At 39.1% G+C, this 24,225-nt stretch overlaps 1 protein-coding gene across 4 annotated transcripts in view; it reads right to left on the reverse strand.

Annotated features, from left to right (window-relative positions):
• TBC1D5 (TBC1 domain family member 5) overlaps nt 1–17,054 on the reverse strand; it is a 293,172-nt gene extending 276,118 nt beyond the window's left edge. For 3 of the 4 annotated variants that reach the window (XM_072328750.1, XM_072328749.1, XM_072328748.1), the window contains exon 1: nt 16,805–17,051. The gene's annotated coding sequence lies outside the window, so the exon portion shown is untranslated. Of the gene's footprint in view, nt 1–16,804 lie in introns of all 4 variants that reach the window. The other variant, XM_072328747.1, reaches the window with a different exon arrangement.
• Between the last annotated feature and the right edge of the window lie 7,171 nt (nt 17,055–24,225).

Below are 24,225 nucleotides of genomic sequence, written 5' to 3' on the forward strand. Positions count from 1 at the left end.
TTGGAATCAGCCATTTATTCTCTCACTCTTATCTCTGCCTCACTTCATATAAAATGTGCATTGTCAGGGAAACACTGAGATTTATTCTTTCCGATGATGATTAAGATTTTCATCCATTATGTACATTCCCTCTATTCCATTTTTAGCCTCGGTGAATTTCTGATTTCTACAACAGGATACTGTATTAGAGACTATAAATGTAATGATTTAGTTAGTTAGTTTGTTAGTTTTTCCAAATCGTTGGATTTTTTTTCTTTTCCTTATCTTTTGTTCACAGAGCACACTCCTCTCAAGCTGTCACTGGTCACTGGAAGGGGAGAATCAATTTTCCTTCTTTTTTACCTGTTATTGCTCCATGGCGTTTGCATCCTACTAGAAGGCAGCACTCTCAGTGCCTTCTCCACTGTACACTTGGATTCTAGAAATCATCTGCTGAGAAGCAAATGAACATAAAGCTTACTTGCTTCAAACACAAAGCAGAAACAACAGAATGTAGACTCTTTTTTCATTATTACTTTTTATTAAAAAATCTGGAAGAGAGCATCCCGCCTTTTTTTCAACATCAGCAGTGCTGAAGGTTTCAGAGGTTTATATAATTGCTAGACAGATATATAAAGATGTTGCTTCTTCAGGGACGCCATTGCTATCTTCTCTAATCACAGACATTATGTGAAATGCAAAGCTTGTCTTCTCAGCAACACTCTATTCTCTAAACCAGTGCTGAGCACCTGTACCAAATACCTATACAAGTGATGGACACGTATTTTTAAGCCCCGTCTATTAGAATATATGTCTTGGTATGAGTGTGATAACACATAGATGGATGAGAAAAATAGTAAATTACTCTTCTAAAAGCAGAGCAGAAGTAAAAAAAAAACTAAGCCCAAATATTCTTGATGAGTGGTGAAAGCAGAGAAGCGAAAGGGGTATGAATAAAAGATCTACTAACCCTTTATTTATGTTGTTGATTGGACTATATCCCATGTTTAGCAGTGGGAAAAAAATGCTAAGAAGGATGCCTTAAAAGCAGTGGCTAAAAGTAGTGGCCAGATACATGCGAAAGATAGAGGAGATGGCACTTTATAAAGAAAGCAGAGTGCAGATACCAGTACTGTCAGTCCTGCTGTTGCACCCCGCTATAAAGGGCTTGGATATTTACTTTTTCCAACACAACTACTACAAAGTAAAATATAATGATGAGGCTCAATACAGCTGTATGATCTTCTATCAAACCCATACCGTTAAACTCAGAATCCGCTGGCAACACACTACAAATTGTCTCAAAGAAATAGGGCTTGTTTACTCCTCATTATAGTGTCAGTGAGCCAAAGAGCTGATCTCAAACAACAAAAGCCTGACAGAAGAAAACACCGCCAGCACTGTCACACACATGGAAGGGAAAGTCAAGGCTCAAATGACTGTGCTGATCTTTGACTAAAACTATAAAACTAGTCAGTTTCTTCAAAGCCAAACATAAAACTGCAGCTAACAATAAGGAATCCCTGAGCTTTTTTCTTTTCTTTTTTTTTTTTTTTTTAATGTCATAAGCCTTGGTATTTTAATCAGACTAAAAAGAGCTGGCAAGGCAGATGTGTACGACCCAGGCTCATAGACCATGAGCAGGGCTCTCCTGACTAATCTTATTTTTCCTACTGTAACCTCAGTTACAGCACCACAACTTCTTTTAAGTAGGTACTTAAAAGCTCTGACCAGCTGTTCATTCTTTTTTTTTTCTTCCACCATCTAATCTGAAAGATTGTTCAAATTAGTTCAGTGACTAACCTCCAAAGTATTTTATTTCCCACACTGAAATTGGATTGCTACTCACAAAAGTTGACACGGATCTGAATCCAAAGGTCATTCATTAAGACTAAGAGCCTTATGATACATTATTACATGTCCTTAATTCAAATAAAGATAATTAAAAATACCCATATTTTCTGTTAAAAACTTAGTTACCCTTCCCAAATTTTTGATTCACAGCATTAACTCCACTGGCTTACGTAATTCTATCCATCCTTACTTCATTAACAATCCTTGGTTTTTGTTTCTGTTTTATAAGCCTACATTAACTAAATACCTTTTAGTGTATTTCACAGCGTAATTTTACTACATAAGATTTCTGCCACAACTCATAAAAAATCAGATCCATTGTTTACTATTTGAGTATAAATTCATTTTTAATAAAATTTTAACCCTCATCAAATAAACTAACATGGATAAGCTGCAGGCATCAGACCTAATACAGAAAAGTATCAGCAAAACAAAACACAATTTATGAATAGAAACATCGGTACAACCAATGGACAGACACCAATTTAACTAAACTGACTGGCGCACACCCCACTCTTCACCCTTCTCACCTCCAGTAAATTTATCTTGTTTATTACCATATTGTTCACTTCAGTTTGTTTAGCTGTGGGTCTTCCTACCACTGAAGTCAACAGTGAAGCTGCCCATGACTCATAAGTACTAATCAATTTTAGATCCCAGAACAAACCTTAAGCAGATAGAAGCCTTGGCTTTCAACATCTGACTTCAGGAATGAAGTGCTTATTCAGCAGGCATTCGGGAGGCAATGCATTACTTCACTTAAACACACTAGCGCTTTAATATCCATTTTACACCAAAATTCATAATGATAATTGGTCAACATACAGCAAAAACATAAGCATCCAAAAGATATTTCCTCTGACCTGTCAGATCAATTAATTTCCTTAATAGTGACAAATGCCTTCAGAACAGCAACACGAGACAACAGAAATCCTCTAAAATTCTTGAAAAGCCAAAGAATATATGATGTGAGTTAAAACCTGTCCTGAAGTAATTCTCCATACTTCTGCTAAAGCTGTTTTCAGCAGCCTACAGTATCACATTCAATGCTTCAGAATAAACTAATTTCATGAAATTACATGCTTGCCAGAAGGATGGCATTATTTTTTTCACTATTTATGGGCTACCTATCCATAGCGCTTACCATTACAAATATTTGTTTCCTTATGACCTTAAATTTCTATCAGCAGTGTAAGTAATACTTATCACAAAAAAAGATAGCTTAAATAATGAAATCAGTAAAAGCTGAAAATCTAAACATGAAGCCAAGTCAAACATAAACAGCAGGAATAATGCCCATGTGAGTTTTATGCAGTGTCCTTCCCAATCACCTGTACTTTTACTAATGTAAAATACATCAGCTTAGATAATGTAATCTTAATGTTCTTTAACATTTTTGATTATGAGGGATTACCTCCAGGATCCAAAGAGGTGCACTATGAATACAAATTTCACATGATCTTATACTTAAAAAGAAATTTGCTGCAGTTGAATGTTATACTCACTTAACAAGATAACATGAAGATATCATCATCCAAGGTTTACTAAGATAGTTCTGTGTTATTTAGGTCACCATTTGATAACCCTGGTTAGACATTCACCTTCCTTCATATCCACATGCTGGCCTAGAGATTTCTATGACAAAAATTCTCAGTTCACTGACTGTAAACCACACAAAGTAAGTGAGCTGAAGAACTAAAACTAAGAAAGAGAAGTACTCAATAAATCCAAACCTAATTTACTTTTACTTCTGCATATTTTGAAACTTGCTTGTGCTCTCATGGTTCAACTCTTGAGAAGAAAAAACTGATCTTGCTTCAATAAGAGACCACCTGCCATAATATTGTCTGTATCCACATCATACATAAATCACTCACTGGGGCTAGCAATGCCAACCAAGTGAGGAGCCTTTAGTAAATGTAGTCTGTCTACATGAGAATAACTGATGGATTAAGTCAGCACTAGGAGTGTGGAGAAGGAAAACCTGTGGTGAGCTATCACAGAACACTTAATCCTGAATTATTATTATTTTTAATATTCTAACACCATTCTATGAATGATAGCTGTTTTGTGGCCAGAATGCTCCACATAAACTCTTAGGATCAAGATTCACTGAAAGCAAAGAGAATTTGTTTAACATACTGTTTATACGATTAAAGCCTATGCATCCAACCTGGAATTATAAAACGCTTATCCAGCTTCACAGCATCTTATACACTGACTAGATTTCAAGATTCTCCCTGTACCTCCTACTGCATTATGAAAGAGATGAAGAGATGTAAATTAACAACAACAACAACAACAACAAACCAAATTACAGGTGATACTTGACGACCTAATTTTATGAACCATCAGGTGACAGGAGCTTGTGGTGACACAAACATATACGTCAAGTCCACAAGGGCTGAAAAATGTGTGATACTGTGTATGAATATTTCAATGAGAAACTGAGTAGTCTTTCTCTGTAAGTTATCCATTATCACTATGCCTTGTACAAGCTGCAAAGAACATTAAAACGTGTGAAGACATGGTGTCTAAAGAGAAAAATACAGAAGGGGATGCCATTCAAAGAAACCTGGACATGCTTAAAAAGTGGGCATGAATGTTACACTTGGGTTGGGTACAATCCCACATATCAGTACAGGTTGGGAGAACTAATTGAGAGCAGCCCTTTGGAGAAGGACTTGGAGATCCAGATGGATGAAAAGCTGGGCATAAGACAGCAGTGTGCTCTTGTTGATCAGAAGGCCAACAGTATCCTAAAGCTGCATCAAAAGAGGAGTGGCCAGCAGGACAAGGGAGGGATTGTCCCCCTCTGCTCTGCCCTCACAAGGCCCCACCTGGAGTACTGTGTGCAGGCCTGGCACACCCAGCACAAGAAAGATGTGAAGCTGTTTGAAGAGCTAATGATCAGGAAGGAGACTGACTTTTTACACGGTTGGAGAGTGACAGAAGGGGGAAAGAGGGTAGATTTAGGTTAGATGGTAAGGTGAAATTTTTCATGCAGAGGATGGTAAGACACTAGAACAAACTGCCCAGAGAAGCTGTGGATGCCCCATCTCTGGTGGCGCACAAGGCCAGGATGGATAGGATCCGGGGCAGCCTGAGTTGGTGGGTGGCAGCCCTGCCTGCAGCAGGGGGATTGGAACTAGATGATCTTAAAGGTCCCTTACAACCCAAGTCGTTCTAGGAAAAATCTGAGCTAAAAGTGAATTCAATTTTGATCTGAACTTGATCCGGCAAAATAATTTAAAAAAATGTTGCTTTAAGAAATGCAGAGGTGATCATCTCAGACTTCTACTGAGCCCAGTCAGAAGGCTGTAAGTACATTCTGATGTAGCCATTCATGTTTAGCATTGTGCTGGTTTTTTTATCTATCACTGGAAGCAAGCAAATATCTTCTTACCTACCCTGCCCAACATCAATTGGTACAAGGAAGCAGGGACTGAGCAACCTCTTGTGGTTGCCAGCCACTCCTCCAGGCCACCTTAATGATGCACAAAGGCATTCCAAATGAAGGATTAATTGGGCATAAAAATCAAAGTCTAGCTTTTAATCTCACCTCACCACAGTCATTTGCACTAGACGCAGAGGAAATGGATTTCTGCCATTCCTCCACCGAGGCACAGCCAGGTTGCTAGCAAGGGACAGGCACTCCAGACTTGATGCCAGATCTCTTACTAGAGTGATCACAGTGAAATTCTCCTCAAGAGACTGAAGATGGATGGAAGTTTGGGTAGGTTTTTTTTTGTTTGTTTTTGCTGTTTTTCTCATTATAGTATTACTAAAATGACCAGTCCATCAAGGACTACTGTAACTTATATATACACATGGATGCAGGAACATCCAACAAGGTCCTGTGCAGCCAGACAATCCATAACCAAGCATCAGAGAGGAGAGTTAACATTACAGTGTTGAACTTAAAGCTGTCTGTAAGGCAGTTCTACTTCAAAAACACTATGAAGCTGGACAGGAGGGCTTGAGCTCTGACAGGAAGGGATCAAAGCAAACCTCAAGAGCAATGAGATCCTCTCCCTGTGTCTTTCATCTACACAAGATGACAGACACCACTAAATATTTTTCCATTTGTTCACATGTTCATGTGATTAGAAGGTCTGCTTGTATTTCATTTTGATGTCTGCCACTCCTTACTTGTATCTTCAAGTCAATATACCATAATGGCAGCACGGGTTCTGAGCAGAACTGACAGCAAAACATAGTTTCAGCCTTGGAAAAGGCAAATAACAAATAGAAGTAAAAATATTTTGAAACATTCTGTCAAGACAGGGAAAGTGCAAAAATCTATCTCAATAGTTAGAGGAAAGGGGTTAGCATATCAGAAGGGACTGCGCAAAAAGCCTTGGTACCCTTGGAGGATGCTGTAAACAGACACAGCAATGCATCACTAGAAACCCAATACTAGCTGCTATAACAGATTTCTGGATTTGACACTTGTTTCGGATCCTTTACAGCCAAGCAAAATGAACAACAATAAAACTGGCATAACTATAACATTTCACCAAGCACAGTTCTGAAGTGTAGCAAGAAATTAGTCTCAAGTCAAACGGAAGCTTATTTATTGTTGTCAGTTACAGATACTTTTCAGTGATTAAATCATTGCAAACCACCTCAGGACTTGGAAGGCAAATGCTATCACCCTGAAAAACTGAAAATGTAACCCAGCCTTCACTTACTCCGAAGTTAATTTGAACAATAATTTTAGAAGTTGTCTGACCAGAGTGACTGAGAAACATTAAATGAAATGTAATGTTAGCAACTTAGAGACTTCCTGGAAACACGAGGTTTTTTTTAAGAAGGGAAAGTGCAGGAAGTGCAAGGCACAGCAGAGCAGTACTAGCTTTCTTTCTAGTGCAAACTGAGTATTTGAGAAAAAAAATGAGAAGTCCTTCATCACTTCCTTTCTCAGTATCAAATACATGTTTGTCACCGTTTTTATTACATAGGTTCAGAATGAGGTGATCTTCACAAACTCTTCATCTTTCAACCTCACCTGTAAATTTGCCGTTCTTTTTTTAACAAAAATTATAGAGGTAAGATTCAACCTGCCTAAACAGCTAAAATTCTCCTTCTCACCACTCACTCATACAATCCAGCTTGCCTCCTAAACAATACACGAATTGTGTTGTCTCACTCATCTCACTGGCTTGCCAAAGTTTTCAGTGACCCTGCATTGTCTGTCCTGATCATGCCTCTATCGCTGCATGCTATTTTAGGAAAATAAAGACCTTAGTTAAAAGTCTTTTTCTTCCCTTATTCCTACAGAAGCAGTTTTACAATATAATCTGCCTCAGTATCTAAAACTATATCCTTATTGCTAGTATATTTGCTCTTCCTTGCCCACATTTCCTTTGTAGTGAGTGGCTGGGTGACACTCAGCTGCCTACTGTGGTTAACTCATACCATGACCTTAAAATTACTTGTTGCAGATAGACCCACTCACCACTTGCAAACACAGAAGCAGAGGAGCTTGACATCCACATAAATCAGGCAAAATGCAAAAAGACATACACTGCAATAAATAAAAAATGAAAATAATACAGGTCAGCAAATATTCATGACACACTGTCTGTTTTGTTGGGTTTGACTTTTTTCCAGTTTTTCAGAAGGTGGAGTCTTAGTATGATAACCCAGGAAAGCTAAAGGCTGCAGGCATTAGGGTAGAAGAAGACTGCAGAGAAACTGGCAAGAGGGATCTGAAAGAACTGCTTCATGTGAAAAGGAAAAAAATGTAGAAAGATGCTTACAGTGCTACTCAATGCCTGTTTATAAGCTTCACACTGAAGGTTCACCTCTTAAACCCACAGGTTTAAGACCTAGTTACCCCCCTCCTACCCTTCCATTCTTCCTTCTGATTCTTGCACGGCTTGAACTAGACTGATCCATTACGTTTGGAAGGGGATTGAACAATTCTAAAGCTTCTGAATGTAACAGAAATTGGGAGAAGATTATGCTGAGTCTTAGTGGAAACAGTATCTAGAAATACTAGCAAAAAACTATCTGCATTAGGAGGTGTCTAACATGCTTATGGACTAAGGGATAAATAACAACAGCACTAGAAAGTGAAGCACCCTAGTCAACCCACAAAAATTATGAGTATATAAATAAACTTCTATTCCAATCTAAGTTGTTAAGCGATGTAAAACAATGTTCACTCAGCCTACATTTGCCCTCTGATAAAATTACTCACAATGGAAATTATAACAATGACTGATCATACACTATAACCACAAATTAACATAAAAACCCAGTTGCTCTGAACAGCTATGAGAAGCAAGTGTGCTCTAATTCCTGGCACACATCAGTTTAGAATACTGACTTACAGGCATACAGTTTTCTTCTAATGCTCAAAAAACTTTCTGACAGTTCACCTAAACTCCCTACAGATCAGAAAGACATAAGAAACCAAAAGCAGAGAAACATACTGAAATATATTAGTACTTTCTGCAATCACTGACTCTGTAGAATACTGTTCAAGTAACAGCATTCTAGATGGATTTGTAATGGCTGACAGGTATATCTATACGTACAAGGCCGCTCTGAAAGTAATGCCTCCTACATTACAACATGCAGGCTCTTGTTCACTGTTGGCAAAACTGCACAACTCAAAGCAGTGACTCTGACAAAAAATAATGTTTTGTAACCTAGGATTTGGTCTGTCAAATAATGCTGTTGTGCTCTTTGTGTCTACTGTTGTTTCCGCAGAAATAAATGGGACTCATAACTTCCGGTGTGACCTATATACATTCTGAGCATGTACCTCAGCCCATCTCAGTTGTGCACAACCCCCGAGGAGATCTATGTCCAGCAGTAACAGCTGATAATGATCTTGTCTCTATTCCACTCAGTTCCACGAGGGCTGATCCTCCAGATACATTGATTCTGTCTTTACCAACTAAATATCCAACATCATTATCAGATATGCTTATTAAAAATATTTTTAATACGTAATATTAATATATTCAATATATTTGTTCATTTCTTTTCACTTACAGAATGTCCCACACCTCAGCCTGAAAACATGCTTAAAGCTCAAGATAGAACTCAAAAGAGACAATGGTCAGTTCAGAGCACACATGCTGTATTTTTTTTCCTATCTCTGCATAGGAAAGTTTGACATTTCATCCTAAAGGTATGTGAAATCAGTAAACAGCAGTACTGGATCAAGGTCCAGGAACAAAAACAACAAGCAAACTGTCTCTGCTCAGGTCTACAAACAGTACTGAAAAATATAAATTTGCAGTATGAAACACAAACAGCTGGTCATCAGCTGGTAATGGATGGAGAAGGTCAGGCCTGATGAAAAAGTCATCAACAAGCATGAAATTACCCGGTACAGTGGAACTGCCAAGTCACAGCCTGAACCAATGGTTGAGCACCAGGTGAGGTGTGGCTAACCCAGGGAGTTGAGGTGCAAGCAATGCACCAGAGTGAAGGTGGAGCCTGGATCTACCTATCCTCACCCCCCATTTAAGGCTTAGCAACATCTCTCTGTACAAAGGTTGCATTCCTCTCAAGCTATCTCACTATTGGAAGGGGTTATTAGAAGGGGTGAGCTATTCTTAATTCTTTGTTACCTACTACTGCTCTCCAGTGCTTGTATCCCATTACAAGGCACCGTCATCATCTTCTTTCGCCATATGTGAATGTGTATGTGCAAAGAAAAAAAATCTTTCTACTAATTTGGCCATGAGTTCCTCTGCTTAAGGAAGTCACGCAGTTCCTGCCTGTTGCCTGTTCCTCTACACACACTCATCTGCTTCTCTCTCAAACAGCTACAGAAAGGAAACGTAGTGGTGCCCCAACTTCTGCATTCTTTAGAAAAAAACAATCCCTTAAACATTATCCACTTCATGTTTTCATGCAGCAGGAGAACTAGCAGGGCTAGACACATTTTATTTATAAATGTGAATCAACAATTAAAACTAAAAAAGGTCAAGTCTTTGGCCTGTTAGATGCATATATTAGACAGCTTAATGCATTGCACATGCTGTGTGATACAATGACTTTTAAAAGGTACTATCACAAGCAGCAACAGCTTTGATTTTCTGTGTACAAAAAATACATATATACATATAAAACATACATATGTATATATATACACATATATAAAAGAATTGCCAAGGTAGAGTACTTAGATTTATTAACTTTTCTTCAATCTGTATATTTATTAGTGCCATAGGCATATGTGAAAATGATGTAAATTAAAAATGAGTCAGGCCTAAAGGAGGAAATACTATTCTGTGGACTCATGAATAACTGAAAGTAGAGCAAAGCTCTTCCCTTTCTTTCAAATACGTGGTTCCAAATGAAATACAGCCTGTATTCTGCATGTTTCCGAGTCACTGCTGTGAAAGTTGTGCAATGTTTTATAGGAAGCAGGCCATACAAAAAGAGCATCAGTATCCGCTTAAAGCCACTCTTCCCACTGCAGAAATTAATAATTCCATTATACCCAGCAAAATTCTTAAATAACCTAGTGCATTTACACTTAGAGAAGTGTATTGCTAAATATTTGCTTGCATTCTTCCCGAAATGATTAGTACTATTCTCCTTAAATCTACTCTTTCACTGTACTTCTCAAATTCATTTGACAAAGCCTTCTATTTAATTAGTAAAGACATATTACATAATCTTTTCATTTCCACAATTTAGCAAACTCATTTAAATTGCGCGATTTATTAAATATTTTGCAGTGAATTAACTGTGATGGGGTATTCTACAATCTGGGTTCTAACTGGAGCTCCCTCTCAGAGTTGTTGTTTGGCCTTGAATAAGTCGCTTCCCTCTCACTGGAAATGATTAACGTCATTTTCTTTTATGGATGAATGGCACTACAAAACTACCAAATGTTAATCATGAATACTCGAGATAAAATTTAGTCAAGAAGGTACAAGAAATCAAAGTACCGCCTAGGCATTGGAACCTCTCGTTCACATTTACAGTGCAGCAGGCATGATTATGTGAAAACAACTGTGAAATAAATGTGAAACATATCGTGAGTCTTTACTTTAAAAGTGTCCAAATTTACATCTGAAAAGGACAGTGTGAACACTGACAATTTCTTTTAAAGCACAGATGTAAGAAAAACTAATCACAGCTCAGGAAAAGAAAAACAAACATTTTTGTAAAAGTGAATCTGGTGGGGAAAACGAAAAACTAGATCAACTCTGCAACGTACCAAGGTGCAAACAGTAAAATACAGATGGATCACCATCCAGATACAGATGTTGCCTTGCTGTAAATAAGGGCAAGAAGAAGAAAAAGTTGTAGAACGTGATCCATATATCTGCATCATTCAGGATACAAAAGCCACTGGCCAGTTCCATTGGTGCTAATGGAAAAAATTCATAACCATAAACCAATAGAAACAACAAAAAACTTCAAACAGCATCTTGGTGTGGAGATTATGCCATAACTGGGATTTTTTTTATCACCTCCTGTAAAGCACTAGTTGCTGGCCACTGTAAATGACAAACTTAACAGCCCAGCTGACAATTCATCTGATGCAAGGATCTTTATGCTAACACCAGAGCAAAGTCTAAATGCCAAAATCATACCCCTACAGTTCGAGAGAAATTCTTTAAAATCTTAAGTTCTGCACCTTGACATTCAAGTCTATTCTCAATAAACATCAGAAATCTATACTCCTTCTCAATAAAAAGGCCAGACATCCAGTTGTCTAAAGGCTAGTGATTAAACAAAAAATAGCTCCTATTATGAAGCCTGCACAACTTAGGTTCTTGGAAAATGTACTTCAGGTGTTCACTACCTGGTAACTCAGAATCATGGGACACTGGCTATGTGCAGCTCAGAGTGGAAGTCTGCTACAAACCATCAGCTCCAACTAGAGAACGGGAGGATTTTTTTTTCATATGCATATGCCAGTGATTTGCTGAAAGAGATGTCAAATTGAAGTCTTCAGTCATGAAACCAAATATCTCAGGATCTTAAGCAGCCATGAGTAAAAAATAGCAGTTTTAAAAAATATATTGGCAACAGTTTTCTAACACTACTCATTGTAATGGGCACAGAGAAATTATCATATATCCCATTATAATGGCTAAAACAAATACATCACTGGACAAGGCACTGTGGATAGCCTAAGAATCACTGCTCATGATCTGATTATACAGCCAGAGATCACTGAAACATACATAAGCTTAGCATGCACGCACACACTCATATTCCTGAGGTTTCTATATTTCTGAAGTTGAAACAAGTTAGGAACACAACTGATTGGAAGGGAAAAACTGAAATGGAAAACATGAAAATGGAAGCCATCCTTAACACGTCTTTTATCTATCAGTTCAACAGCTAACAAAGAGGACAAATTAGGTTAAAATTCAGCCCAGATGTTTGAATACTGATGTTTTTTTTGGGGGTGGGGGGAATGAAGAAAGAATAAAAAGTAAAACAGGATCAACAATAGAGAAAAGCGTGAGGTGGATCACCACCAACATGAAACAGCTACGAAGTGTAGAAGCTGTGAAACATCAAACACCCACAGCAACAGCACCACACACCACGTCAACACCAGCACAGTCCCGTGGCTAGGCAGAGGTGGCAGAAGTGTTAAAAATCATAAGCAAAGATCTAAAATAGCCAATAAACACTTGCACTCTATAGTTGGAAACATTCAAAATGATATAATTGTATCACATTATATTGATTTTCCTTCCAACTCATTTGTTAAACAGATGTTCCAGATCAGATGTTAAAAAACATGGTGAGATAAACCTTTTACATCAGCATACTTGTTAAACTTCTCCAAGAGTTCTAGGGCTGTCAGCCCAGTAAATCTGTGATCTGTTGATCATAAATTTCAATCTGTGTAATCTAAAAGCTACTTCTATCTTTAAGCGCTAGGCACTGACACGGTACACAGGACAGAAAACTGTGTCAAAGGGACAAATCCAGTTTTTAAGGCAGTCTGATGTGATAAGAGAATTCAGACACGACAAGAACCAGTGAAAGACAGATGCATTCAAATGTATTCAAACAATAATTGCATGCCTTATTTTTAAATAGTGGAAAAGATGAATCACTGGAACAAGTCATCCAGAGAAGTAAATGGTAGATTCTCAGTATCTTGATATACATTTGAAAAAAAACTTAGCCAACTAGAAGTTCAGTAAAAAAAAAGTATCCACTCAGACAAAAACTGATGCTGTAATACGTTCCTGGTGAAGCATATGTGAACATATCAAGACAGAGCTGATCCCCATTCTCACACAGCACTACATGACATCGTAGTGCAGGAAAGTCAACTAAGTAAACCACATGAATTTTGCATATTTGTGTTAGATTAATTAGCAATGTGGTAATTATGTTCTTTAATAATCCTAAAATACGGATTTGCTAACCCATTAACTGAACTAAAAGCACTTCAACTTAAATAGTACATAGGTACGTATAAAGTTTTATCAGAAAATACAGTGCAAGATCCTGGGATGATGACTCTTTTCCACCACATACAGTTCAACATCAGTGATCTAATTCTTCCCATTATTTTTAAATTACTTCCAACTAGACTTCAGGTCATGATATGACTCCAGTCCAGTCTCAGAAACTGAGATCTAGCCATTAACAGAGGCAAAATAGCCATTTCTGTTTTGTTTTGTAATTCATTGACCTTTATCCTCATAGACTGCCAATTGCTGCACATTCATCTCCAAGGCCTGGATGCAGTCTGGAGAACTGTTCAAGCTTGGCTCTCTCGTGTCTAATTCCAACTCTCAGAGTATGAACAGTCAGGTATTTCTCCTCAATGACGCATCAGACACAGACACTAAAATTCAAATCACTACTTTTTGTACTTAACATAAATAAAAATAATACAATTTATCAGATTATAATGCTATCCAATAGGATAGAACCTTCAACTCTGCACTAAGTCCTTTTCAGAGAGTATTTGATCCCAGAAGTTGTAGTATCAGGAAAATAAAAAGCAGCCTGGTACGTGGTTAACTGAAGACATTCTCAAGCAAAACACAATTCAGTAACTACTTTCAGAAACAGGAAACAGCAATAACTATGCCCATTCTTTCAGAGGTAAAAAAAATAAAAGAGCTGAAGCCCCATTAATACAGCAGTCAAATACAGGCAAACAACTTCACATCACGTTTCACAGCCCCGATTCTCCTATAGCACAACACAGCCACATATCTGTACTTCTATGGGCTACAGAGTGGACTGCCTTGGGCAGCTTACTGGGCTTAGAACACCCAAAACCTGTATCATATTTAATACAGCAGTGTAGAGCCTAAGGCAAACTATTTACATACCATATCACATTTGCACTCTGTAGTCATCACTGACTCCTGATCCAAAATTCTCTTACACGTGCTAATCAACAAAGCCTCAAATGGACTACTTACTGATTATCTCAGAAACTGTCTATCCTCCACAATTCTCAGCAACAGCTGTTGCCAATTACAGCAGTGTACCTAACAGTTTAAGATAAAGCTCCTAAGGATGAAGCACAGAGTAAACTTTCTAAAAAGACTTCAGCAGCAGAATTCCTTGCAGGGCAAAGTGCGAAGTAGATCTTTGCATAGTCCTTCCACAGTAAAAAATGAAGTTATAATAGCAACAGTAACCCAGAGACAGCAAATATCTCTACAGTAGTGTAAATCATTGGCAGGCAGAGTACATATAACATGCTTCCATCAAATCACACTTCACTGACAAGCTAATATGAGGTAGCAAATTCCAAAAGAATCCCGCTACTGAAATGTAAACAAAAGAGAAAAGAACAATAGAGTAAAACCAACTCTGTAACACAGAGGACAAACGCGAGAGGAATGTTTTCACAAGGCTAAGTGTCACTCTTGCAGGTGCCACGGCACTTTAAGGAAAGGTATGAACCACTTTTGGTGTGACAAGTGATCTCTGTTAACGCTGCAGCACAATCTGAAAATTACTTGTATACAATTGGGCTTGTGACTTCCCTCAGGTGAAACAGCGCAAAACAAAACAAGAATCCCACCAGCATTATTAATTCTTGAACACTACCTCCAGTACAAGCCCTTACTTCATCGTAATTGCTATTCACCAAGCTGGAGAACATCCTCCTGTCTCTTCTCCTCACCAACAAAATGATGCCAACAGTATCTCTTAAAATGTTCAGCCTGCATAGAGGATGACTATATCAACCATTTCTACAAACTATGAAGCCATCGTAGAATTTAGGGGGAGGGAGGAGAAATCAATCATGCACCTTCTTCCCAATATATGCTTATACGCATAAAGAGGATTTGCTTGTGCTCTCATACATTGTTATGAGCTGAAGTTCATAATGAAGGTGTGCAAGTCACACGAGGGTAAGTTCTGGTTGATGGTTTAACAATGTTATGAACTTCATATAAGTTTAAAAACTCAACAATTTCTCTGGGCCAGGCTGTATCTAGTTCTGTTTTTATCAGATGTGTCAGTATGGTACAAAACCTAAATTGCACCTAGTTCAGTAATCACTACCATATTATATGTATGCATGTGATGTGAACGGGCCACACATGTCGATAAACAGGAAGTCTGGCAATTAGTTATCCCTGATAACATTAAGTCAGACAACCATTACAAAACAAGGACTGGTTTCCAAAAGAAAAAACACTGTTGCCCAGAAGTGATACACTGTTCTTACTACCCAGCTTTAGGACTGCCAGTTCAATTGAGCTACAAAGCCAGTAGTCAGCAATGATTCCGAGACAGGTGGGATCTGGGATTAACTTCTCTGTGTGTTTTACTACCCTCAACTTTTCAAAAATATTTTAAATTCCAATAAACAGCTCATATTTATTTGGGTACGTCATGGAAGGTTTCATTTTCATAGAGATGCTATTACTGAATGAGTGTGGCAAATAACAGAATTGATAAACTTTAATGAAAGTTTCCTTGGTATGAGAATAGTTGTGCTTTGTAAACCAAGTTGCAGAGTACTCTGTAAGGGCAGATAAGCAGGATTGCTGGCAATAAAGACGCAAAAGGATGCTGTATGGCCGTATGGCAAAACTAGAAGATCATTCTTGACTCCTGATTCCCAATCTAGTATGATTTGGAATATGAGTCTTTCACATAGTTAACATTCTTCTTGTTTGTTAAGTATTTCAAGTCATATGTACCACTTAAAGCAATGTTCTGTCAATGTGATGGGACAACTATTCCTTAAAAGAGGACCATGAAGCCACCAGGATGAATAACACCATAGGATATGTACCTACACTACACAACTGCTGGGTATAGTACAGAAACCTAAGAGGAGAAAACCCTCCATCAACTAAAATCTGCCAACTGCAGCCCTTGCACTGAAATCCATACTTACTACACCGCTTGAACTACTGTAACCTAAAGATAACCAAATGTGGCAATTACTAAGTCACTATGTAGGCAATAAATCGGACAGTCAGCACAGACTGGGGTCAGATGGGTGGGAACGAAAGGAAAGAGTCACTGGGGTCAAGAAAGTGGAGGGAACACCTGCCTTTTCCAAAAACTCTTTGTCAAGTCCTGGGAAAAGAAAAATCATTTTGACCTTAACTCTCCCCTTTTCAGCCATCAGAATTACCACCGACAACAATGGGGAAAAGGAATAATAATAATCCAGAGGGGGACCACCTTATGACCATCTGCCTCCTCCTCCCTCCCTGCTTCCACCTCCCAGATCCAAAGCTCTGGCTTCAGCGGTCCCTACCGGGAGCACCTGCCTTCCGCCAGGCCCGGAGGAGGCGGCCCCGCGGGAAGCAGCGGGAGGAGGCCGGGCAGCGGCCCGCGGCACCCGCTGCGCGCAGGCCTCACCAGCCCCAGCGCTGCGCGCCGACGGCCGAGGGCTGCGGGACGGGGCGGCGCTGCCGGGAGAGGCCCCGGCGGGGGCTGGCGCACTTTGACTGCGGGGCGGCCGGCGGGGAGGGGGGCAAGCGGGTGAAGGGAGCAGATGCTCCGGGGCTGGTTTTACCTGCTGCTGCTGCTGCCTGCAGTGGCATGAAGATCTGGCTCAGTCTCTTTCTCTCTCTCTTTCTCAATCCCCGTTCCCTCCCCGCCTCCCTCCCTACCTCCCTGCGCTGCTCGCAGACCCCCGCGCCGGCCCGGCGCCCTGAGAGGGATGCGGGGCAGGGGGAGGCGGTGGGGGAGGCCCGGGGAAGGGAAAGGAAGAGAAGGGAAGGGGAAGGGCTCCCTGTCCGCACGCGGAGACGCGCGATAGCACCGCCTCCCACCCACCCCCCTCGCCTCCTTCTCTGCCTGCGCGCAGGCGCGCAACACGGCTGCGAGGCCGCGGCAGGACGGGGGTTGTGTGTGCCGCTCTGTGCTCCTGGGTCCCGCTTCCTGCTCCCCGCTCCCTGCCCGGCACTGGGGCAAGCGCGGCCCTGAGGGACACACGGGAAGGCGGCGGCCTGACGGGGCGGAGGAGGACGAGTCGGATCGGGCTTCGGCATGGGCAGTGAAGCAGCTTCGTTGCCGCCCGCTCCGCGAGTCCTCGGAGCAGCAGCAGCAGCAGAGTAGGGCGCTGGGGCTTGTTGAGATTAGGAGGTTTTCCTTTTTTTTCCTCATTTCCCCCCCTCCCCCCCTTCCTTTTCGGGTGCCAGTCGCCCTCTAAGGATGCCCAGGATGCTGTTTTGTACATAAAACATACCCGGAGTGGCTTAAAATGGTGTAGTTTGAAATGAATTCAGTGCAGCTCTCTCTGGAAGCAGCTGGCTGGGTTCACGCCACTCAGGAAACTTCCTCATAGAAGGAGGACGTGAATGTCACAAACCAGTGCGGTTCTGGAACATTCTAAATGATGTGCTGAGCTGTGTTTGCTGGCACCTAAGCTGACTGGGAGCCTTCTGCCTGGTGACAAAGGCCTGTGGCTGCCAAGGACACTGCTTAGCACTGACTGGGCATTCATTGTAAGTTCTAAAAGCATGTGAGCTGTTTTAGCGGACCACTTAGCACTGGAGGGTTTGTTTTACTTGCCAGAAGGGCTGTTACATACATATTTATCACAGAATTAGTCATGTTGAAAAAGACCGCTAAGATCATCCAGTCCAACTGTTGACCCATCCCCATCATGCCCATTAACCATGTCCCAGAGTGACACATATGCGTAGTTCTTGAATGCCCCAAGGGACAGTGACTCCACCACCTTCTGGGCAGCCTGCTCCAATGCCTCACCATTCCTTCTGAGAAGCAATTATCTCTTGTCTTGTCACTGTATCCTAGGAGAAGAGGTCAATACCCATCTCCCTACCACCTCCTTTCAGGAAGTTACAGAAAGCAATAAGTTCTCTCCTGAGCCTCCTTTTCTCCAGACTAAACAAATTTCCTCAGCTGCTCCCCATGAGACTGGTGCTCCATAGCCCCTCGTCAGCTTTGGCTGCCCTTCTCTGGACAAGCTCCAGGGCCTTAGTTTCTTTCTTATAGTAAGGAGCCCAAAAGTGACCACAGTACTCAAACTGCAGCCTCACCAGTGCTAAACACAGAGGAAGGATCACTTCCCTGTTCTTGCTGGCTGCACTATTTCAGATACACGTCGGGATGCCATTGACCTTGGCCACCTGGGCACACTGCTGGTTCACGTTGAGCCAAGTGAGAACCAACACTCATGGAGTCTTTTCCTCTGTACAGTTTTCCAGCCACTGCCCTAATCCTGCATTGATGCATGGGCTTGTTGCAACCAAAATGCAAGATCTGGCACATTTATACAACTGTCCAAAAATACAATATGCCCTAAATTGCTGTTTGCTACAGTTTTGTATTTTCTGACTAGACCTGGTAGCGCAATGGATATCTAAACATTTTGGTGATACTAATACAGAACAGAAAGGACGAAGTAGACACACAGTCCATAGTATAATGCTAGCTAAAACAGTTTTATTACATGTGTCTCAATCTAGGAAAAATGAGTCTAAAATTGGCACGGTTTGATAGCATGGACGGCATAGGAACGATCAATCCATCTGAGATGTACCCCAAAATATGAAGCTAAAATAAAATAAAATGTAGTAACTTTAGTAATAATTGTGTAAAGAATGAAGGTGTTGTGTCTCACCTCGGATGACATTTCTTACAATACTCCTGATTTCCAGAGAAAAAAACTTCAATGCTTTGTGGGCTGTTTTAGGGCAATATAATCAACACATCCTTATGGTTTTGCCAAAGATGCTTTGAAAGGAAATCTACATGCCAGTCTACAGATGTTTTTGATTCCCAGATGTTAAGAAAAAGAGAGACCAAAGTAGGTTCCAGTCTGCTGATGGTAGTGTTTTACATCAGTGCACTGAAATTTCATGCTACAAGAGAATGTTTAAAATAGAAAGAGGAATTTAAATTTAAAGGTTTGCAGATTTAAAAGCACAAGCATAAATAAATAAATAGAATTACTGCTGCCCCCCACCCAGAAGAAAAAAAGCAACAAACAATGAACCTGAAGAAATGAGGTCCTTCCTGTATGACGTCAATGTCATTAGACCCATTAATTTCAATCCGGTTATTTCAGTTTGTGTTTGATATCATGATTTTCTGTTTGTCACTCCTCACATTTATTTTATGTCAGCAGATTAAGAAAGATAAAAGCAGTCAAACATCTAATTCTTGTCTAGTAAAATATGCTTTGAATACTTAACAGCTCAGTAATGAAATTGTATTTTAGTTCAATACAGGGCACAGCATTTGATTTAGAAATCATACAGCCATCTACAGTCAGTTTGCGTATATCACAGTGACCAGTCCACTGTAACCATGTGGAAATACATATTTTCTGCCTTTGTAATACAGTACACTTTATATAAGAATACATGTATAAGCAGCATTCTCTCGGGAGGTGAAAGGGCGATGTAAAGAATTAAACCTGTAGATTTGTGCTACTGTTAAACTGAAAAAAAAAAATAAAAAGAAGTATGCACCTGCCTTTGGCACATCCTCCAACTGTGTACTCAAATCAGGCAATTGTGAGTTGTCTAAATAACTACTGGAGTAATTACATGAGCATAGGATATCTAATTGTGTGTGCACTTAGGGGATGTCTTAAAAGATTTGGCCCTCTCGGTATTCTCAATATGAAAATTTTCCCATGGAAAATAAAAGCTGTAACAAAAGCCAGCAGGAAAAACAACAGCAGAATCTGCCAAAAGTAGTTTATTCTTGTTTCATTTGCAATCAATTGTTAGGCTCGTAGTAACACTTAAAATGGCAATTTAAGCCTGAATGGAGGTTCCACCCCAAAATTAGACCACAGTTTTAATTGTAAAGGGTTGAATTCCTTTTACTTAGTCAATAATAAAAGGAAAAAATAAATTCCAAATACTATTATTTTCTATATTTATAAGATTACAGAGGGGTTAAGAACAAAAAGCTTTTACCTTCTCAATTTACACTGAAAATATGACCAGTATGAAGATTTACAAAACAAGATGTGTAAGCTTTGCATAGATGAAGATGAAATAATATTTGTAGTTGTATATTTCCCATTATATTATATTAGGCATTGACTGTAATGTTCTTAAGGCATGAAGCATTTTTAAGAGGAAGATTTGGTGAAATCTTACTCGGTTGCACACTGGAAGTATGAAAAATCTTGTTTTATACTAACTTGCATGATTAATTGCTTTATTCATTTTGTTTGGTCTGTAATCTTGCTAAATTTTATACAAGTTCTTGATGTCCTTAATGTAAGTAAAATCCATAGCAAAAAATTCTTAGGCTGCTTACTCATATGGCAGCATAAACCAATTTAAGAGGAAGAAATGTGAAAAATAGCAACTTCCTGTATTCACTTCTTACGTGAGGAATCTCATCTGGTAACACACCTAGAAACACATTATAGTTTCTCACTCTTTGAGGAGTATCCAGTTTGTTTATCAGCTACAAAGTGAAGTTATTAACACAGAGATGATACTTAGCTGGATTTCATCTATTTTGAAAGATTTAGTATAGATTTCTCAGTTTCTTTCATTACAAAGAAAAAGTCTTCACTTTTTGGCTTAGTTAATTCATGTATTCAGTGTGAAAAGTTCATCAGATTTTCTAATATATAAGAATTATATTTTTTTTTTATTTTATTTAGAATATATATATGATTGTGTGCATATGCAAGTGTATTTATTTAAGTATACATACACTCGATACATGTTTGAGTTTTATGTTTCATCTGGAATCTGGAAAACTTTACCGCCTTAGGAATCTGTGAATATCTCCAGAAATTTAGCAAATTATAATGACTGCAGCTTCTTCCATGAGTCAAAAGAAGCTCCCTTATCTAGCAACTGTATTCCCATAGAGAAACTAAGATGTACTTTTAGTGTACTCCTAGCAATTCTAGACTCTGCAGTGAGATGTATTCTATATATGCCCATTAAGAACAGGTATATTGATTCTAATTTTTTTTTTCTTTTATGAATCTCATAATTTCCATTGTAAAGAATCACTAATTTGCTCTGAAGTTTTCTTTTTATGCATTTGTTTGAAATATTTGCCAATCATAAACAAACAAACAAAAACAAAACTTGAATTAATTATGAATATTGTTCTGCCTTTTTCATTCTCTAAGCCTACTTGTCTACATCCACATGAAAAAAAAAATAAAGGAGGTGAGGGTAGGGCAGGGGAAGGGAAAGGGGAAGGGAAAGGAGAAAGGGAAGGGGAAGGGAAAAGGAAAGGGAAAGGGAAAGGAGAAAAAAAAAAAAAAAGAGAAAAATTTTGCCTCTAACATACAGTACAGCTTGGCAATAGACATTTCAAACTACGGTAGGGGAGATTCAGGCTGGACATTAGAAGGTATTACTTCTCAGAAGGGATGGTCAGGCGCTGGAATGGACTGCCCAGGGAGGTGGTGGAGTCACCGACCATGGGGGTGTTCAAGGAACGACTGGATGTTGTGTTGAGGGACATGGTTTAGTGGGAGCTATTAGTGACAGGTGAACAGTTGGACTGGATGATCACATGACCACAACCTTGTTGATTTTATGATTCTATGATTCTCATTTGACTGAAACAGGTCTTAAGTAATTGTAAAATTCTTGGTTTTAGTGATGTCTAAATAAGATGAATGGTGAACATGTAAAGTGATAAGATTCTATCAGTCACCTTCTCTTTTACATTTCTCAAATGCCTAACCAAAATACATCTCCCTCCAGTAGAAAACCAAACAGCTCATGCTTTCTCAGTAACACATGTAGCTTGACATACTGACAGTTGTGTTCAAAATGATGAAATTCATCACATAAATTTGACAAAGATGTGCTACTTAATGCATTCTGAAATATTTTAAATGAATCAAGCAAAGAAGAGGGAGCAAGAGATAAACAGATGAACTGATTTTAGAAAGAATGAGGAGAACAACAAGATCCATGCGCTCCAATCTAGCTCAGCTAAAATTTGCCTCAGGTGAGACTTCCTCTGAAGGATGTAAAGAATCCAAGCTCCTGATGGTGAAATACATGGTGCATCAGCGGAATCCTGTCAGCATGACCTGATGTACAGCGTGTATGTTAGATCTGTGCCTAGAGATATGGGGAAGGTAGTTAGAATGGAGTAAAGCTATATGAAATTTTCCTATATATGAATATATATATATATGAAAAGAAACAAGAAAAAAAAAAAAAAAAAAAAAAGAAAAGAAAAAGGAAAAAGAAAAAGAAAAAGTAGTATGGATATCAAGGAAAGGGCTAGAAGTATCTAAAAATGAACAGTAATTCCTGTGAATAGCGTCCAGGGCAGCATTTATACCTGTGGTGCCTTTGGTCCTGATTTGGAAAAAGCCACCCACTGACACTTAAGTTCTGTTGATTTCAATGGGGCTTAAGTGTTTTCCTGAATCGAGGCTAATTAAGTACGTCACATACAAATACTCATATGCGTAAATTGTTTACAGGATTGGGGCTTTAGGGCTCGTCTAAACAGAGACACTCAGGAAAATTAATCCAAATTAACTAAAGGTATGAATTTAAAGTGGATTAGTTAAACCACATTAAACCCCAGTGTGGACTGGGGTTTAATGTGGTTTAACTAATCCACTTTAAATTCACTGTTTTAATTACTTTGGATTAACTTTCCTGAGTGTCCCTGTTTAAGCAAACCCTTAGTGTATTGAATAAAGTCCCCAAATGAGTCAAAATTAAAATAGACCCCAAATAAATAGCAATTCTGCATTGGCAAGGGATGAAATCTTTAATTTTTACCCTTCCAGTGTCTATGTACCATCAACATATTGATGAAGAGCAGCAATGTGATCATGTTGCCATTGATGAACATGTCAATGGCACCAACTGTGAAACTTAGGAAGGCTGCTCTTGCAAAAAGTCATAACCAAATGCAAATTTTCAAATCCATCTTGTAGGCTATGGCAATATTAAACTGCAGTATTAAACTGCAGTTTAAAAATGAAGATCAGATTTATTGCCGCTTAAGCTGGCAAGACCACTGAAGGCTCTTTGGATGCCAGTACAGTCTGTGATGGCTATCAAGTACGCCAAAACTGGCAAGAGAAGTTACATTAGCCTTATTTATGTAAATAAGAAACCATTTGTGTTTAATAATAAGCTATTACTACTGATTAGCCACTTAAGTATGCTGGATAAATGAAGCACTCAAATAGCAGTTCATATTGTTATTTTGATAAACAAACATTTGTGTTCCTTTGAAAACTGCAGTCAGATTCCCAGGGTAACAGTTGACTGGGATCCCACTGGGAGTGATGGGGCCTCACTGGGCTTTGTGCTGGTTGCCTACACAGCAACCACATTCATCAGGTGTGTTAAGATACTATGAGAGAAACAGCAGTGGAACAGCAAGTTTTGCAAATTAACCAATTAATTTTTGCTGCTTGATTTTTTTCCCCTCAAATAAGTAAATAAATATTAAGCCATTGATAACTATTCAATTTGGCATGAAAAATCAGGCTTTCATGGCCAGACACCCAGCTTGTGTAAGTGGGCAGATGGTCCTATCTTTAGTTAGACATGATAAGTTTGGGGGAAAAAATTTCTTTTTAATTTTTTTACTTCAAGCAAAATCTGTTCCTCTGATGAAAGTGACAATTCTCTAAATAAAAATATTGTTGGAAAAGGTTAGTCTTTTTGTATTTAAGCTGTGTAATCCAATTTTCATATTTCAAACTTGGGACTTTAACGTTATGTTTAGTTACACTGTTGATAACTCCTACCTTCTGACTGCTTTAAAGTCCTGCTTGGATATGCACACATAGCTGTATTTTAATAAATAAAACTGATTAGAAGAACCTTTATCCCTAATAGCCATGTACATTTAATGCTTGGTAGCCAGTGGAATTTTAAGAATCCTGTCTTGCCCATTTATTTCAAAATGTTGGCAAACAGTTTTGCAAAGGAATGAGATGACGAAGTTCTGGTTCCCCTGCTCCCAGCAGTGAGGCATGGTTCG

The sequence above is a fragment of the Excalfactoria chinensis genome, chromosome 2 (assembly GCF_039878825.1).
Source record: "Excalfactoria chinensis isolate bCotChi1 chromosome 2, bCotChi1.hap2, whole genome shotgun sequence".
Lineage (NCBI taxonomy): Eukaryota > Metazoa > Chordata > Aves > Galliformes > Phasianidae > Excalfactoria > Excalfactoria chinensis.